The sequence below is a fragment of the Gymnogyps californianus genome, chromosome 3 (genome assembly GCF_018139145.2).
Source record: "Gymnogyps californianus isolate 813 chromosome 3, ASM1813914v2, whole genome shotgun sequence".
Lineage (NCBI taxonomy): Eukaryota > Metazoa > Chordata > Aves > Accipitriformes > Cathartidae > Gymnogyps > Gymnogyps californianus.
Window position 1 is genome coordinate 19456537 of NC_059473.1, and position 10640 is coordinate 19467176.

General features: G+C 46.1%; 1 protein-coding gene across 2 annotated transcripts in view; it reads right to left on the reverse strand.

The window, feature by feature from the left end:
- Positions 1-9699, reverse strand: part of COQ8A (coenzyme Q8A) — a 48769-nt gene extending 39070 nt beyond the window's left edge. Inside the window, exon 1 of one of the 2 annotated variants that reach the window (XM_050894684.1) lies at positions 9634-9699. The gene's annotated coding sequence lies outside the window, so the exon portion shown is untranslated. Of the gene's footprint in view, positions 1-9549; positions 9594-9633 lie in introns of those variants that run through there. The other variant, XM_050894685.1, reaches the window with a different exon arrangement.
- Positions 9700-10640: the final 941 nt, after the last annotated feature.

A 10640-nucleotide genomic window follows, 5' to 3' on the forward strand; every position in this document is an offset into this window, starting at 1 on the left:
AGAAAACATTCAGGTAATATCTGTACCCATCATCAAGCAACACAAAGGTGGGAGCTAATAAGTGCAATGAGAACTGAACTGATACTGGAGGCATCTTCCTCAAGTGGAAAAAATCCCAGGTTATCTAGTTTTGTAGACTCTACATTTAGCAGGACACGTTGGTTAATTATCCTGGGAAGGACACAAAAAGCAGAGACTAATGAGGTTATCACAACCAGAAGGGGAAAGCATGAAAGAAAATACATGCTAAATAATCAAGAAGGGAAAAGACTACACACAAAAAATAACCAAGAATTAGGAAAATTACCTTTTTTCTTCAATGAAAAAGCAATAAGCACAAGCAAGGACAAGGGACACGAAAACTGAAAGACAGAGGAAACACACACTTCTGAGAAGACTGGTACATAACCCCAACAATGCACTTGTGTTAATACCCAGCGCAGACAGCACGCAAGGGATTTTTTTTTTTTCCCCTATGGCAAGTTCTATTCATACCACTACTAAATCAATAAATAAGCAGTGTAAGCAAGCTCTATCAAAAACAGATTTAAGGAGTGGTTTCAAAACAAATTGGTCCGAGTGTACAAAGTCTATATCACACTTCACTTGTCTCCTGAGGACTCATTATCTAGCCCTCGCAAAGTAGGGCCAGCATAGAGTATGGACAAGTCAGTCATGTCTACACAAGCTGTCAAGAGTGCCTGCTAACCTGGATTGAAGAGGGTTGACAAGTGTCAATCATGAGCTATTTTCCAAGAATAGGCAGGGTCACAGTTTTTGCTTGGTCAACTTCTCAGTTGAATGAATCTCTGGAAAACACCCACATCATCCAGCATGAGGAGGCTAGAGCCAAGTCATCCTCAGACACCAGACAAGGTCCACACGGGCAGGCAGAGGGGCTTGTATAGGTTAGATGCCACACCAGTAGGTAAACCATTTCCTGACATTGCACCAGATTTTGAACCCTGTTGTAATGACAAAACTAAATCAATGCCTGGGATTCTCCTATGTGCAACAACCACCTGCCTCGCAAGCTGCTGTCCTCTAGTGACTAACTGCAGCACGTTTCCTCCCTTCTTCAACACGCCAGACTACTGGACTGAAGGTTTAAGCAAGTATAGTGAGACATTCAGCGTATCAAAGGCCAATAACAGAAACACAAAGCCTCACAACAGGCAACAGATAAATTCTTATATTTGTACTGTTTTCAAAATACATCCCTCCATTCATTCCCCTTCTTTTCCACATGCTAACATGCTCCTACAGACACACAGACCAGCTTCTGGCTCCATGTGCTTTTTTCCAGATGCTTGTACAGTCAAAAACCTTACTCATATATACACATACACATGCGTATAGACACACACATATCTAGGACAGCCCAAGTTTAAACACAAGGAGACTTCTAATTATACAGAAATATACCAGAAATATTTCGGAAAGTTTTCTGTGGGTGACAACACAGCCTCTTTCAATGTAAGGGAATTACTTCTACCATCAACAGTTTGCTATCCAGCCAAGAAAGCAGCTCATCTACTGTTGAATAATTTTTAAAAAAAACAAACCAAAACAAAAAAACAACCACCAACCAAAAAAAAACCCACCAAAACCCCAGCAGTTTTACAGTAGCCCATACTCCCGCTCTCAGGTCTGCAGAAGTTTCAGCTGCCTTCTTTATCTCCAACTTTTCTTTTAAATAAATGAGATAAAAATGAAAAATATTAGGCTGGACAGGTAGTAAGGCAGATAATTAAATATCACACTTCCAAAGGAAAGAAACAGTCTCTATGCCTTCCCCCCCTTCCTATTATCCATTATCACAATCACCATTATCTTAGTTGTATCTAAACAAGGACTATAACCCTGGAATCAGTGTTATAGTCACCCACACCATCAGAGTGAGTGTGGCAACAGCATGAAATAAAAATAACCACCACAAACAAGATACAGATGACCAGGTACTCAGCACATTTGTTCCATGGCCATAAGCCAGGAGCAGACTAACTTCAAAATAAGTATTATTCATTAAGCTGTTCTGTAACTGATCTTTTACAGATTTTTCCATTTCTTTTTATGTGTGTTGCCATACCAACCCTTTCATGTGATCGTTTCACTCATGGCCTTTTTCAATTCCATCATACACCTCCCCACCAGTTCCTTTGATACCAGATTTCTAGGCCCCTGTGTAGACATATTTCGTTAGCTGGATTCCTTGGGTTGCGGCTGACCCAAATTTCAGCCATGCAGGGCACAGAAAAAAATGCATTTTAAAAGGAGAAAGTTGCCATCATCCTTTAAATCGAACTGAAGATTTACCTTGCTTATCCTTCATTCTTCCCCCTCCCCACATCTCCCACACACTGCAGCTCCAAAAGAAGTGTCTTTAAAGATCTGACCTACAACAGAACTAAGGACTCCTATATTTGAGTCCTGCCCCATGGCTTTAACTCAAGCCTCCTTAAACTGAATTCACCAAGTCTCTGAAAGCCGCTTTAAAACTACCCTTGCACAAAGAAGTTTGCCAATGCCATTTAAAACAAACACCTTTGAAGGGCAGGCGGAACTTGTTTACTCTCTAATCGTTATAACAGCAGTACACATACTGATAAAAGTGGGCTGCTTGGCAGGCAAATGAATCTTTCCACCAAAATTCAGAAGGCTTAGCAGTCATTTTTGGCAAATGACAGCTAGTTCAAAACCCACTACGAACAATTTTCCCCATAAATGGCTTGACACACAACATAAGAGTGAAAAGAATGCTTGGACACTTTAAAAGTAAGCACAGTCTGCTTTATTTTAGGCACAGATACATCAATGCAAAGTGAATGCTCTGGACTGACGGCTCTACTTCTTTCTGGACAATGTCTGGGGACATGCAAAAGTGTAGTCACAGCCCATGTGCCTGGAATTAACAGAGTCTCTTTCTACCCTGGCCACGGATCTAGAAATAATTCACTCACAATTAAGATCCTAGTGGGAGAGCGCGTTCCCTCATTACAGGCCACTTCCTCTGCTGATACGTCTTGACACAATACACTAATAAAATCTGTCCCAGGCACACGTTGTTTCCCATTACACTGAGGTAGATCCAGCTCAATCACTGTGATTTTAGGGCTACCACTCACTCACTTTTCCCCAAGAATGAATTCTGTGCCTGCTCCTGGGAATTAAGTATTTGCAGTTGGGGGACCAAAAAAAGTTCCATTTACCTAATTTGCAGGGCAAAAAGATTTGGGCCATTGGGCCGATATTTCCATCTGGAATTGTACTTATACCTAACATCCTATTTTTGTATTATCTGTGTTACCAAGAAGAATGGGAGAAAGAATAAGGAAAAAACAAGGGGTTTTTCTGTTTATGCATTGGGCAGTGCTTAGAACAAGCCACTGCACTGCATCCTCTATATGGCTCAAAAGCCGTGAGCACAAGTGTAACTTTAATCACATGAATGATTCTTATAAATTCTGTGACTAAAGTTACTTCCCATGCACGTGGATCTTTCATCCAGCAACAAGGACAGTAGTATATTAAAATCAAAATGGAGCATGACCACAAAGCACACAGATTAATATGAGATTCCGGCAGATGCAATATTTGAAGCATATACTTAAGAAACAGAGCTACTACAAGCTGAATTTACACCTTTATTCGGGTTTATGGCAAGTTTACACAAAAGCACAGTTCACTAGTTCCAAGTCATCCATCTGGCCGTGTTAACATACGGCATCACTTTAAAAGACAAATCCCCCACATCCATATAGAACAACTCTAACCAGCAGTACTTATAAAAAGGGTACACTAAAGCTCTGTGCTGATTAAATCCAAACATTGTGCTTCAAACAAAAACTAAACATTACAAACATCTCTCTATGCTCTCACAGAGTTACTTCACCAGTTACAGCAGAAGAGACCACCAAAGCTCAGCTCCCTCTCTGATGCACAGGGAGCCAGTCCCTGTCTGATGCACGGCTCCGCAACATTAAGCTCTGTGCAGGGAACCATCAGAGCTCCCCACTGGTCTCATGCTCTGAACTAGAATATAAAGTATAAATGAGGGAGGTTATCAGTTTGTAGGGGTTTTTTTTTTGGCATACACTGCTATGTTGTAATTGTTTTTATTGGAAGTTTTAACTTTCTGAAAGCACACCGAGTCCAATTTAGGAGTTGAAAACCAATAAAAAGCTATGCCTCACAAACAAGTGCAGATTCCTTTAGACTCAAATACACCATTACTTAAGACAAAATTCTTGAGAAAAATAGCAGCTCTTCCTCTTGCACTTAAACACATCACTCTTCACTTGTAGATCTCAAAAAGCTAAAGAAAGGGGACTGATATCAAATTCTCTACTTTAGAGGGAAGAGAACAAGTAATCTATCCAAAGTTACACTGCATGTCAGTGATGTGGTTGGGAACAGAATCACAGCTCTCTCCAGAGTACACTGATCCTTACAGCACACAGCCTATACCTAAGTGTCCTTTAAATATCCACCTCTACAGAGCAAAAAGAAACAACCATTTATAGCCAGTTTGCTGACCATCTTAACGGTATATTGTTAACAGTCATATCTAAATGATAAAATGCCACACCAGCAATGGTTTCTAGCCAGAACTTTTCTAATTATAAGCTTCTGGAAAACTGGACTCGCCCTGTAACTGTACATCTGTCTTCCTCAGGTGTAAGAAGATATTTTGCTTATTATCCTTTTTGTACACCACGTACATGCACGCTATGTCATGAGTCACTACATTACAAAGTCAGTAAGAGGTACCCCATGCATGTCTCTCCGGGTGGCATACACACATCCTCTGCTCACACGGTGAGCATAACCCTTCTGTTAACAGCAGGTCAAACACCACAGCCTCCCACTATTGATCCTGCAGGCACACATGTCTATATAGATCCCATGACTTTCAACCTTGCCCTGGAAGCTAGGGTTAAGTTCAAATTTAGTAACTTACAACACATCCTAGTCTATTCATAGCCCCCTTACATACCAGTGTCCTAGCTATGGGAGCTTTCTCTTTTCTGGCTGTGCCAAAACCTCCCTGTAAGAAGAGGAAAAATAGGATGCAAGAAGAGGACCATAGCCAAAAAAAGACTACTTCAAGAAGACATAAATTGATCTCTGTGCTGAAGGGGAACATGGTCTATCAGAACCTACAGCTCCTGCATTACAGCTCTGCCACAGTCCTCAGACAAGTTATTTGTGTGAGTTCCTATTCACCACACACAAGTATTTTTGACACTAGGGTAAATAAGAGTAATGAGCTCTATATTTCTCATAACTTACTACTAAACCTAATCTGCAAGCTCTTATACCTGATACAGAATCTGTAATGTACAATTATTTATGCTCTCTCTGTACAGATTTCATGAAATCATAGTCTATATAACATAAACATATTGCTTTTCCAAACTAGAAAAGCCAAAGTTTTAAGCAACTTATATAGGCACCTTTGAAAATCCCAAACCTCCCAGAGCGACTTCTGAATGACCACGCTCCACAAAGCTTTGCTACGCAGTATAAAATTCTAGGCTTACCCGTTTTAAAAGAGGTCTCTAGAAGAAACACTCAATCCACTTGCAGCTTACTGCCCAGTCATCCTCCCTTCCATCTCCTTCCTAGTCCTGATTATTCTCTTGATAAGCACTTTGACCGTATCAAACTAAGATGAGGATTTAATACTCCGAAATGGCACAATTCAGAAAGCAGAGGAGCTGTGACATTTCAGAATACTATGTCAAGCCCTTTTACAGTACATTTGTTCAGCACATCCAGAAAAACCAAGGTGTGCAACTGGTTAAAAAGGAGACGTGAATAACAATGAAAGGGGCTACATAAAGATCTAATCTACACAGAAAACCAGGACAAACTGCAGAGGCAAAACAAACACAATAAGAGAACTTTGTAAGTGGAAGCTATCACCTGCACAACACAAAACAGCTCTAGGACCACCTAGACCACAAGCAGATCATCTTTCATGGTGTCTCTACATACAGAATCTACACAGTCTTTAAGAAAAAGACATAGCCTTATGCAGTTTCCAGAAAAAAAACACACCTATGTTTTAACTCTCTATACGTGTGCAGACTTGTTTAAGCGGACATATGAATTTGTAAAGTTTCTAGAAGCCAACTCCACGGATTCACAGCTAAGTTTTTCAGAGCAACTAGTGTTATTTCCTATGCTGTGAGAAGCCCATAGAACACTTCAGATACTGAATAACTGGGAATTTAACATGCTTCATTTAGCTCTACACCTCTACTGACTGACAAAACACAAAAGCCATTAAAATAAAGTGCAGAAACACAACTGTGCAAAGAAAGGGCAAAACTTGCATATCCTGTTATTTCTTGGTCTTTGTCACCAGCTTAGATTGGTTTAATTTTTGCCATCTACTGTAATGGGGGGGGAGGAAGAGGGGGAACAAAACAAGTGGCATCTAAAAAATTGAGAGCATCTTTGAATCTAAAGATAGGCACGTGTCAATAAAATGAGCTTTCACTGCTGGGTGGGAAAGCAGACACTGACTGAACCCCCTCTCTGAAACCACTGTGCTTTACTGTTAGCTTGCATTTTGACTCTATATGCAAATAACGTATTTTCTTCAGGTACTGAAGGAAAGCATGCACTCAGAGAACAGGCAGCACTTAAAGCACTTTCATAAAAAAAGTCGAGAGAGAAGCTACTCTTCTCCTAGAGATGCTCCGCCCCAGAATACGCAGCTCAATAAGCCAAAAAGTCTCCTCTTCCAGACTCCTTTCTTAAACAGTTTTAGAGGGAGAAAACCAGGAGACCTACATAAACACAGGAGATATGATACCTAAACACTGCTTCAGACTCACTACTTCCATCCTGTGCTGGACTGTTCACCCATCAGTACAGACAGATTTAAGGAATAAGAGAAATGCTTATTCATGCATCAAGCCAAGTCCTGAGATGCAGTTAGCAAGCCAGCTGCACCAAGCAAGTTATACCACGCACACAGACACACAAGATAAGAGACCACAAGACACACGCCATCCCTAGCATCCTTGTTAAAACAATAAAAAAGACACCCCCACACAGGAAAAACAAATCAATCTTTACCTACAAAAAAAAAAAAAAAAAGCTCTGTAACCAATCAACCAGTTTAACATGAGGGAAATTAAAAAGCAGGAATTCAGCTGCTGTCCCTCGTCCCTCTCAATTTCTAGAAAAATAATACAGCCTGACAAACAGGGTGTAAAACAACAGACCACCACTTGCCTGTAAAAGGACTACTGTAGGACTAGAAGCCAAAAAAAGTTCTGCTCTTGCTGCATGGATGCAATATGAGCTATTATTAACCTGTGCGAAATATCACAAATGAAACAACCAGAGCTGCATTACATAGCACAGAATTCTCCTTGACAGCAACGAAACAAGGTGATCAACACTCAGACGGTAAACACATAGGGGAATTCTCCACATCTTCTGACCTTTTCTTCTACTTATCACACCGCTTTATTTTTAAAAGGGAGACACTGTCAAAGCACAGCAGGTCACCTATTTTTTCCCCCCTCTTGAGTAAGACTGGACAACATACAACTGTTTATTCTAAGCATATCTTATTCAAGGTTACCAAGGTCATTGCTAACTAACAGCAAAGAAAAAGCATTTACAAAATACAGAAATAAGTCTCCTGGTCTAAGAGCAAGCAGGCTGGTAAGCACATGAACTGCAGCTAAACTTTTCCTTCTGATGATGTATGAGAGACAAGTTCTTATTACATGGCAGAGAAATGCAAGACCATCAATATTCTGTTTAAATACCAATATGCTTTCAGCCTTTACCTCGGAACAATTTCTGAATCCCTTCAGAAGTCTTTTATTGAGCTACTATTGACTTTGGCCAGTATCCTTCTGCACCCGGTGCGAAGATTTATTTTGCATATGCTCAAAGAATACACCCTAGTTCAGTGAAGCAATCTAATTTAAAGAGAAGCACCTCAGAAAATAAAGTTCAGAAGCTGTTAGGTTAATTCTTTTTAGAAAAACAATACTTTACATTATTGAAAAAAGAATCTTTTATTTCCTCTCAGATTTTTCTTTGCCTAAACACTAAGTAAAAAAAAAAAAGTCTGCTTCATTTTTATTAAGAGTAGCTTTCTAACTTCTTTATTTTTCATAACACTGACCGCAAAGTTTGGATTTTCATTGCACGAGGAGAATGCAGAGACATTCCCCACCTACATTCCTGCTGGATGGGACATGAGTGTGTTAGGGTATAAGAAGCAGTCTTATTACATAAGATACAGTTCTGCAGAAATTAGGATGGTCAATAACTACGAAAGCAACATTACAGAAACTAAACTTTTATATCTGTAGTTATTTATAGGTAGTTTGTTCAGTGCCTGTTCAAAACTACGTATCTCCCCATTAATTCCTGTTCACTTTATTACAAAGACTCTACAAGCCTGTCAGCTTGTGAAAAGTAAGATTATTTCCTCAGGCGCCTTACCAAAGCCAGGGGTCTCACGGTTTCTTCCCCCCCCCCCCCCCCCGCATCAGCCACAAGCAAGCTCAAAACAGCCAACAGATTTATTTTATGTCCATCTTCAACCAGATGCACAGAACGGTCCCAGTGACAGAGAGAAGTGACGTTCTAAACCAGAGCAGCCTGGAAAGCCAGCACACACACGCAGCACGGAACAAGACTCTGCGTTTTTTTCTGTGATGTCCGTGGCAAGACGTATACGCTACGGAGAGGAAAAGCAGACTGCACCCTTCTTCCTAAGCAATTTGAGGCTGAATATATAGAATACCCCACGCACCTGCTTGGGTGAGCAGAGAGCCACCATCCGCTCTCCGAAGGACGGGATCGCTAAGCGCAGAGCCCACCCTGCAGCACAGGAGCCGGGACACAGACAGGCCAGGGGCCGCTCAGCCCCTGGAGAGCCCGCCATCACCCCGAGCTGACGGGCTGCGGGAGAAGGCGGCAGCAGCGCGGCCGGACCCAGCCGTTGCACAAGGCCTGGATCGCACACGACCCGCGTTGGGCAACCGGGCACAGTAACAAGCGCCCGAGCGCGCCCCGTACCGCTCGGTCAGTCGCCAGGGCTGCTGAAGGCCCTGCTGACCGGCTCCCGGCCCTGCAAGGCCGGACCCGGCGGCGTGTCGGCGTGGCCCCGCTGCTCACCGCCCGCGGCGACGGCTCCGGGCGGCGCGGCCTCCCCCAGCCACTGCCCCGGCAAGGGCACGGAGAAGGCCGCAGCACCGGCTGGCTTCTGGCCGGGTTCAGCCCCGCGGGGCTCGGGCAGTCGCTGGCACGCCGCCGCCATTGCCCGCTGGACCCCGCACACGTTCCCCCGCGGGGGAACGGCGCCCCGGCGGAGCGACCCCCGGGCCGAAGGGCCGGGCGGCGGCCGCGCCCCCTACTCCGCGCCGGGAACGGGCGTCCTCCCCACGGCAGCGCCGCCACCGCCCACCTCCCACCTCCCTTCCCGCACCGCTCCATCGCGTCGCACCGCACTACCGGGTACCCCGCAGCCTCTTCGCCTCCGCCGCTCTGGCCGCTCCCCCGTACCCCGGCCTGCGCGCCCGGTCCGGCAAAGCCTTCCAGCCACCGCCTCGCCTGGCTTCGCCCCGCCGCCGCCGCCGCAGCGCTCACCTAGCCGCCCCGTTGCCGTCGCCCCGCTCCGCTCCGCGCCCGCCACCCGGGCCCGCGCGCTTGTTTACCGCCCCGGCCGCCCCCGGCCGAGGCCCGGCCTCGCGCCCCGCCCCCGCGGCGCTCCCATTGGCCTCTCCGCGAGCCCCGCCCCGTACCGCGGCGGAACCGCCGCCGAGGAGCGTGCCGAGCCCGTGCACCCCGCGGCCCCGCCAATGGCAGGAGGGCTCGGGCGGGGCGCCGGCCAATGCGGGGCGGGGAAGGGGCCGGGACGGCGCGCGCGGCGGTGGCAGGGGGACGTGAGGCCCGTGAGGTCCGTGCGGCGGCGGCGGCGGCCGTTGGGCGGGGGGGGCGGGGGGCGGCGAGGCGAGGCGTGAGGTGCGTGTGCTGCGGGCGGGGGAAGCCGGGAGGGCGGCGCTCGGGGACCCGCCGGCATTGCGGGAGGGGGCCCGGCAGCCCCGCCACCGCCGCCTCCTGTCAGTGGTGGGCCGGCTCCCTCCGGGCCGCGGAGCTCCTGTAACGCATGGGGACCGGCCCGGGTGGCGGTGTCTCGCCGCGGTCTCGGCTGGCGGGACGGCCCCGGGCCGGGCGGGGGAGGTTGGTCCCTCGGCGGGAAAGGACGGGGGTAGGGAGCGCTCGTTACCCCGCGCTTTAGGAGGGCCGGGGGAGGAGGAGGGGTGTCACTGCTCAGGCAGTCTCGCCAGCCCTCCGGGGACGTTAATGTATACGAAGAGATGCACAGGAGCCCTATGCCTAGCAGGCTCCAGGCGAATGCTAAGCGAAAGGAGCAACTCCATTTTGTGGCGCTCCGTGTCCGAGAAACCTTTGTACGTGGATGCCAGTGTGATTTTTCAAAGCATTGGCTTAAAATCGCGGTTGATCCTGCTTACGCATGTGTTGGAAATTGCATGCCCACATACGTGTTAGAAATAAAAACAGTGCGTTGTTTCCTACAGGTTGACTCCTGCGATGTGGTGTCTCACGGATGCTGCAAGGGGCTAATAGTTACA